The sequence below is a fragment of the Solanum tuberosum genome, unplaced genomic scaffold (genome assembly GCF_000226075.1).
Source record: "Solanum tuberosum cultivar DM 1-3 516 R44 unplaced genomic scaffold, SolTub_3.0 scf00125, whole genome shotgun sequence".
In the NCBI taxonomy this organism is placed as follows: domain Eukaryota; kingdom Viridiplantae; phylum Streptophyta; class Magnoliopsida; order Solanales; family Solanaceae; genus Solanum; species Solanum tuberosum.
This window is the reverse complement of record NW_006239052.1, coordinates 868,075-877,321: the sequence shown is the minus strand read 5'-3', so window position 1 is coordinate 877,321 and position 9,247 is coordinate 868,075.

Here is a 9,247-nt window from a genome sequence, read left to right as displayed (position 1 = left end):
AATATATATAATATAATATATAAATAACGGAAAAGGGTCAAAATTTCCCCTGAACTATGTGAAATAGACCACTTATACCCTCCGTTACATTCTGAGATAAAAAATACCCCCGTTGTTATCTCTAGAGACCACAAATACCTCTCAAAAGTTAACAACCCAAATTTTTAATGACGTGGCAAGCCATGTGCGATTGATCTCTCTAACTAAGCTGCCAACTAGGATTTCCACTAACTCATTCTTGCTAACTATCAATTCATCCTCCCAAATCAACAGTATTTGGGATACGAAATTTTCTCTACATTATGGAAACACTATCTCCAGTATTTGCTAACCCAATTTTTAACTCTCCAATATTTGTTTGACTATTGTACGAATTAAAGCAATCTAAATTTTGAGAGGTTCAAAACATTTCTTTCAATTCTTCTGGTGGATGCTACTGAGTCTTAAATATCAATTAAGGAAAGACCACATTTGCCAAGCATATGGGCAATCAGCTATGGCATCAACATTTTTCTTGTTTGAAAGCAGAGATAACATATTTTTTTAAAGTTAGCCTCGAAAAGTTAGACTTTCTCAAAGTGACGTCTTTTTTTACTAGTTGTTGTTGTGTCGTAATTTAACTAACCTTTAGAAAAATCACTTTTTGAAATGTTCTAAGTATAAAAAAATTTGAGAAATACTTAGAAAGAGTCGCCACTTAATTTTTTAAAGAAATTAAGAAAACTTATAATTTTCAAAGATTCAAACAGAAAAAATCATTTGGAAATACCAAAGAAGGTTCGGGGTTCAATTTACACTTCGAGAAGGGTTTAGGCATTCGAAGTGTCCGCTAACATGCGGTTGACCTGCGACTTGACTAAAATATATTTGACTATTTTTAGAATAAAATAAAATAATTTAACATAAAAAATAATAACTTATACCATATTTGATTAAGAAAATGATTAAATAAATGACACATTTTATTATTTTATTTTTTAGAGAAAGAGATATAGAACATTTGACTCGAAATACAAGTTATTAGAATTTTAATAAAACTAGATTAATTAGAATTTATTTAATTCATTTTTTTAAAACCAATTTAATAAATTAAGGCATAAAAATCATTTTTTAATTAATTGACTACTCTTTTTTTTGAGAAAATGACTAAGTAAGTAGTTATAATAATAATTTACATTATTAGATTAACTTTGAAAAAAATATAGTTAAATAACGAATATTTTTTAATTTTTTTGAAAAATAGGATCTTAATTGAAACAACTTGGTCAATTAGGATTTTAACAAAATTAGATTAGTTAAAATTTATTCACGTCATTTTTTAGAAATAATAATTCGAACCAACTTGGTAGATAAACCAAGAAATTATTTTAATCTAAATAAAGATATGTGAAAGTTTTGACTAAAAATAAAATAAAATATTTGAATAAGTATAAGAGTTGATAAAATGAATTATTTTTAAAGAAACTAACATAAAGAATATGGTTCATCTTTTGGGGAATTCAACTAAGTTAATTAAAAATTCTAAAGTTAGAGTTAAACAACAAATAATAAGTAATCGCAATTAAATAATTAAAGCGTAAGGGAGAAATTGAATTTGGGCCTTTCTTGGGCCAAATTCGCTACTGTTTTTGGGAATTTTACTCAATCCCGTTTTTGTATACACTTGATGTATATCAGTGTATATCGGCATGTATATCAGCCATTTTCATGTATATCTTGCTTCCGAATGTCTATATGTCGCCTCAGCCCTGTATTTTTACGTTTGGGCCTGAATGTCAGCGTATACCGCTGTATACTGAGTGTATACTGACCACTTTCGACTTTTCGGGACTGAAAATTTTGATTTCCAGGCCTTACACTGCCTGTAACCTGTTCACCGGCTATTTTGGACTCGATAAATAGAAGCACAATCCCCGAAATGCAAGGATAGGAAGTGGAGTCTCCATGGACTCAAAAGGGATTCACATTCAACAAAAAAAAGGAAACATATTAGTGAATTTAAATTTCGGTGATTGGGGAAAAGAACATGATTAGAAAATATAACACCAACTCAATCCAACAAATAAATCTAAACAACAAAGAATGTCACATCCAAATTAATGTATTAAGGTGTTGGATAAACAAGCAATGATCTTATCACAAAGAAGAGATAAAGCAATATATATATATATATATATATATATAAAAAAAAAAGGGGAATTATCTCTTTGCTTTTAGTGATCTCAAATGATGAGGAAAATATGAATATGCATTGTTCACGATGGAAAGGATTAACAAGCTTCCTGTAGTATGACAAGGATATATTTCTTGGCATGCACAAAGTGGCAAATGATTCTAACAACTTAAAAGAAAGACACTGTAAATGACATATAATTCTTACCATTTCAAAACTTAGTATGTTTCAAGATAAAGAAAAATGGGGAAGAAATACAAACAACAAACTTACTTAGCATAACAGGGGACCGGAACAAAGTCAAACTAACAATTTATCAACTTAGTTTTTTATCTTACTTATGTTAGGACGGATAAAAAAAAAAACAACTCAACCTATAAGACAATAAAGACTCTACGACTAGCCTTAATATGAACGAGATTTGGAACTACAAATAACCAAAACATGAACTATACTATTTGACTGAACACAAATAGAACGAGCATTATACCAGCTAAGAGGTAAAATTACTCAACATGCTAGCTAAAATGCGCAAGAACAACTTTGCCTATCAGACCGAGAGAAGCAGTATTCTAGATTCAAAAAAGTCATAGCCAACTAGATGAAATAACTCAGCGAGAATATACAAAATTAATAGGAAACAAGTAATTTCAACTTCAAAGGAACCATCCAATCTCAAATAACAAAGACCGAAATCGAAATGAATAAACTAAGTAAATGAACAGACCATCCATACTAACAATTTACAACCGACAATCAGTTAGGAAACGCCCCATATCACAACATTTATATGCTCAAGGAGTCAAGGATCAGGAAATCGACATATTGAGAATAAAAAGAGACATGGGTTGAGATTAGATATTACCTTTCGAGGTGCGGCGAACTGGATGCCAACGAGTTGGAGACGAGCTATTCCACCACTTGTACAGAGCTCGCTGGAACGAGGAAGATTTGAGACAGCCAAGAAGGAAAAATTTATCTTCAAAGTTAAGGACGATGTTTTTTATTTTAGAACTCAGAACCTTTCTTAATTCAGAACTTTTGTGGTCTTAGAAGATAAAAGGAATTTGTGATGGTGGTAGTATCTTCCTTCAATTCCCAATCCCTAAAAAAATCTCCTCTAACAGTGATTGAAAGAGAGAATATATAGAAGAAGAAAATCGTTTAGGGGGAAAACCATTGAGAATTCAAACAACTATTTCCAATCCCTTCTGCTATTTTCAAAACTACAGTAAAGGTGATGGGAAATTTTTGAAACGGGAAAAAGGGGATGGGACGACTGCTGCAAGGTATGGGCGATTTCGCGAATTTCTCGCCGGATCTGCCGGGATTTTCACGTGAAGAAGAAGAAAATGGACGCAGGGGTCGTCTGGAATTGTATGCGTACTGCTGTACGGAATTAATATAAATTAATTAATGAGTTTCTCAATAATAACGAAAATAAAAATAATTAACTTAATTATAAACTAATTAATTCAATTACAAAACTAATTAACTCGAAATTATAGCTATAACTTAAAGCAAATTAATAAAATATTTAACTAAAATGTAAAATCTTTTGTAATGATTTTCAAATATTTATAAAATAGCGTGATTGCAAAATATACATATTTATTATTAAAAAGTGATAAAATTATTTTAAAAATAAATTGAAAGTATTTTGAATTTCATAAAACTTATTAACTCAAAACTATAACCATCCCTAATATTTAAAATATAATAATAATTATTATTCTTTGACGATTTTCGAATAATCACAAAATATACTAATTATATACATAATTATGTAAAACAAGTACATCATCTAAAATTTATGAAAGGTGACAAAACTATATAAAAATCTTGCAAACTATATTATTATTATTATTTATTAAAACTAATTATTTTAAAACTATGGCCATAACTTAAATAACGTAACTTAAATAAAATGTGCTTTTCAAATCAACAAAATTAAATAAAACAAAATAATATAAAATAAGCATAATTAAACTAATAAAATAAATAACTTATACTTTAAACCAATTTAGTTTAATTGAATATAAAACAAACTCTTTTTGAGACGAATTTTGAATATTCATAAAATATAATAATTATATACATGATTATGTAAAACACATACATTACCTAAAAATTATAAAATAAGACAGAACTTGCAAACTATATTATTATTACTTTTATAAAATTAATTATTTTAAAATCGTTTGAAATTGAAGAAGCTCGATAATTAATATATATTGTGGAGGTCCAAAATTGGGTGTCAACAGTTGTTTTTTTGGAAAAGGGTAAAAAATGCATCAAATTTTTCTCTCAAAATTAGGGTTTGATTTGGGAGGATGAATTGATGGGTTAACAAGAATGAGTTAGTGGTAATCAGGGACACTGTGCTAGTGTGCGTGTTGTGAAACTAGTGATCTGCGAGGTGGGGAACGGAGGTTCTGCTCCAATTACGGGTCAAGCGCTATTGTTGATTCACATTATTTGGCTTGTGTTACTTGGTTTCGTCGGGCTGTTTGGGCTGCTATGATCGATCAGGTTTCATTGATTACTTGATTTAGGGTTAGACTTGATAGGATGATTTTTTGTATAACATACATGTATCTTCTGTATGTATGAGGGGAATATACAATTGGATGATTTTAACTTTGTTCTTGTTTTTTGTTGGATTAATACAATTTTAAGAGATTTCGATTTTAAAAAAAATGTTATTGGTAATCCTAGTTGGCAGCTTAGGTGGAAGGATCAATCACACATGGCTTGCCATGTCATTAAAAATTGGGTTGTTAACTTTTGAGGGGTATTTGTGGTCTCTCACTACAAAAAAAAAAAGTGAATTACATAGGAATTTTCCTGGGGATTAGTATGAAAATTCGCAGGAAACTTATTTTCCTGCAAATTTTCATACTAATTCCTAGGAAAATCCCATGTAATTCACAGTTTTCTTGTAGTGTCTAGAGATAACAGTGAGGGTATTTTTGAGCTCAAAATGTAACGGAGGGTATAAGTGGTCTATTTCGCATAATTCAGAGGCAATTTTGACCCTTTTTCTTATAAATAATAATATAAAACATAAATAAAATAAAATTTTATTATATAAAAATAAAATTCTTGAATGAAAATTAACGAAATTTATGAGATATGTTAATTAATTAATAAGTGATATATTGATATGTATATCTGTAATGGATATTTTAGTCTTGAAAAAAATAATTTTCTGCTTCTGCTTCTGATTTTTTTAAAAAACATACATTTTTAGCTTCTTCCTAACAGAATAACTGCTTCTACTTCCATTTAAAAGCAATTTTAAGGATTTGCCAAACATTTAATTTTTTTAAAAGAAGTACTTTTTTCTCTAAAAAAAATATTTTTTTGCCTCCCAATAGCAATGTCAAACAGGCTCTAAGATTGGCTTTTCATGGGCATCTGTCTATAAGGGTCAACCTTACGTAGATCGTCGTTATGGATGTGACTTAGAGGAAATGGATGAATTTACACTTTATTTGGCCCGAATGTATACTATGTATTGTTTCATAATATATCGTATTGTATTATATCGTATAATATTATATTATATTATTTATTTTTATATATATATATATATATATATATCTCATTATTCATCGTTAGAGAGGCGTATGTACATGAAGGGGAGTGGGTTCACATGCACCCATCCTCCCCTTCCTAACTCCTATATAATACTACTATTTTCTAATTATCTTTTTAAATTTGTATTGGTGAACCCAAGGTTAAAAAGAATACTCTAGTATATTGATAAGTATGTACAAATAGGGGGTGTATAACTTATAGATTTGTGGTTCAAATTTTTCTATCCACATTAATATTTTTAATTTTAATTAATATAACAAAATGTGCCACTTTTCATAGATCTTTTTAATAGTTTATAAATAAAAAGAGGTTCAAATACCCATATTTTAGGTTGCATTAGCTATGTCTAGACCTTAAGCTAGAAGTGTCAATAAAGTCAAATTATATCTTTTACTTTCTTTTTCTCCTTTCCTTCTTTAGACGTTTTTCTTATTTATTTATTTTAACTTTTTCTTTTGACTTTTCAAAGCCCTAAACTAAAAGGTAAAAAAGAGTAAAGACATCATATTGTTGTTCTTTTGGCTTCACTCCACTTTGTTGTTCGTGGTGAAGTAGAAGTGAGATTTGAGAACAAGTAACAAGGTATGCTATCTAAAAATAAATAAATTATTTATTAATGTACTTCATTTGTTTTATATGTTTTTCTTGATTTATGAAGTGGTGTCATTATTTGATTGCTTGGATAATTAAATTTATAAGAATTTCTTGATTTCTAAATTGTTATCTAATAATTGTGATTCTTTTATTAGTAAACTTGTTATTTGTGCTAACATTTTTTAAAAATTATTTTGTTTTGATAAGATTGAATAGAAGTATGAATATTTAATTTTGTAGGTAAAATAATTCTTACATTCAAATCATCAAATCACAAATGGATAAGTTTCTCATCAAGTTACCAAAGCCAAAAAGATGGCCAACCAAGTTCTAGCTCTAATCAACCATTTGTGAGTTCACAAGTTGCTCCGGAAGTTCAAAGACATATAAATTCTTTTCCACTTCCAAATACGGATAATATGCTTGATTTTAAATCTCTTGAAGCAGATCCCAAAGATCGAATGCCTATTCCATCTTATGGTCCTAATATTCGAGATGTGGTAAGGAGGTAGTACATTCAAAAAAAGCCATGTCAACTTGTTGATCATATCTTCCCTAAAACTAAGTTTGGAGATAAAATGCGTCAATTTCAACCAACTTGATTTAAGAGAAGATCTCAATGGTTGGAATATAGCATTAAAGCAGACGCGGCATTTTGTTTGTGTTGTTATTTGTTCAAGAATGAACTTGAAAGTCGTGGAAATGTCGAAGATTCATTTACAAGAGCTGATTTTAGGTGTTGGAACAAAACTTTTGAAAGATTCAAAAAACATGTTGGTAAGGTAAATAGCATCCATCATAAATGTTTCAATAGGATGCAAGATTTGATAAACCAACGACAATCGATCCAATCTTCTTTTGACAAGCAAAGTGAAAAGGCAAGAAGTGATTATCGGATGCGTTTAAATGCCTCAATTGATGTAGCAAGATTTCTCTTGACATCGGGATTTCCATTTCGTGGACATGATGAAAGTGAAGGTTCCGAATATAAGGGTGTTTTTCTTGAACTTTTGAAATGGTATGGGGATAGAAGTTTTGATGTGGGAAGAGTAATATTAGGTAATGCTCCACAAAATGATATGATGATTTGTCCGACAATTCAAAAAGATATTGTGGAGGCTTGTGCTAAAGAAACAACTAAGGCTATCATTGAAGACTTGGACGTTGATTATTTTGGAATATTAATTGATGAATCAAAGGATGTTTCTCATAAGGAGCAAATGGCTCTAATTTTGAGATATGTCAACAAAAGTGGAATGGTGATAAAGCGATTCTTGGGTATTGTCCACGTAAATGATACATCTTCTCAATCATTAAAAAAGGCAATTTATTCTTTGCTTTTAGATCACTCATTATATACATCCAAAATACATGGTCAAGGTTATGATGGGGCTAGTAATTAATATGCAAGGGGAAATAAATGGTCTCAAGTCTTTGATTTTACAAGATACGTCATCTGCATATTTTATTCACTGTTTTGCTCACCAGTTGCAATTGGCACTTGTAGGTCTTTCCAAAAAGAATTCGGATGTGGATAATTTTTTTATGTTCTCACTAATATTTTGAATGCTATTGGAGCTTCATTTAAACGCAGAGATTCACTTCGACAACATCAAGAAGATAAGTTGGAAGAGTTGCTTAAATTTGGAGAAGTTCATACAGGGCAAGGCTTGAATCAAGAACGTGGCCTCCAACGACCGGGTGATACTCGTTGGGGGTCTCATTTTAAAACCTTGGACAATTTCCTGATTCTTTTTTCTTCAATTGTTAATGTGCTTAAGGATATGAAACGTGATTGTCCATATCATCTTGATAGATTTGCGGCAGAAAATCTTTTTAGCAGGATTCATGAATTTGAATTTGTCTTTATGTTGCACTTGATGTTTAAGGTGTTGCTATTGACGAATGAGTTGAATAAAGTTTTACAAAAGAAAGATCAAGATATTGTTAATGCTATGGGATTGCTTGACCTTTCAAAGAAACGATTGCAAATGATGAGAGAGGATGAATGGGACTCTATGATGGATGAGGTTAGCTTATTTTGTGGTAAACATGGAATTTCAATTCCCAAAATGAATGAAGACTACTCTAATGGGAAGTCGAAGTGTAAGAGGTCCAATATTTCATATTTGCATCACTTTCGTGTGGAAGTGTTTTATGCCGTCATTGATTTGGCACTTCAAGAACTCAATAATCGTTTTGATGTGGTGACTAGTGACTTGCTCCTCGGTATGGCTAGTTTGAGTCCGGTTGATTCATTTGCTAATTTTCACAAGGATAGGATAATGAAACTAGCCGAGTACTACCCAAGTGAGTTTGGTGATAAAGAGCTTCGGGAACTCAATTTTCAACTTGATGATTTTATTGTCTATGCTCAAAAGTGTGATAGCAAGTTTCTCAACTTGAAGGGAATCAAGGATCTTGCAAGAGTGATGATAGAGACAAAACCAGATCAAACTTGGTCACTTGTGTGTCTACTTGTGAAGCTAACTTTGATTATTCCTGTTGCTACCGCAAGCGTGAAAAGGGCATTCTCATCAATGAAGTACATAAAGAATGATTTGTGTTATAGGATGGATGAAGATCTTTTGAATGGTTGTTTAGTTTGCTATATAGAGCGTAGTATATTTAAAAAATGTAAGTAATTATGCCATTATTGACCGTTTTCAAAATATGAAAACTCGTCGAGCACAATTGTAAGTGAATGATGTTTTTTGCTAATATATTACTATATAAAGATTGCTACTACCTACTTGCTCGTCAACTTGTTCTCACCGTAAAATTTATATAATTGAATTAATTGTCTATTTTGAAGATAATGGTGCCCCCATGTTCTTGAGATCCTGGATACGCCTCTGCATCGTTATATAATATCAC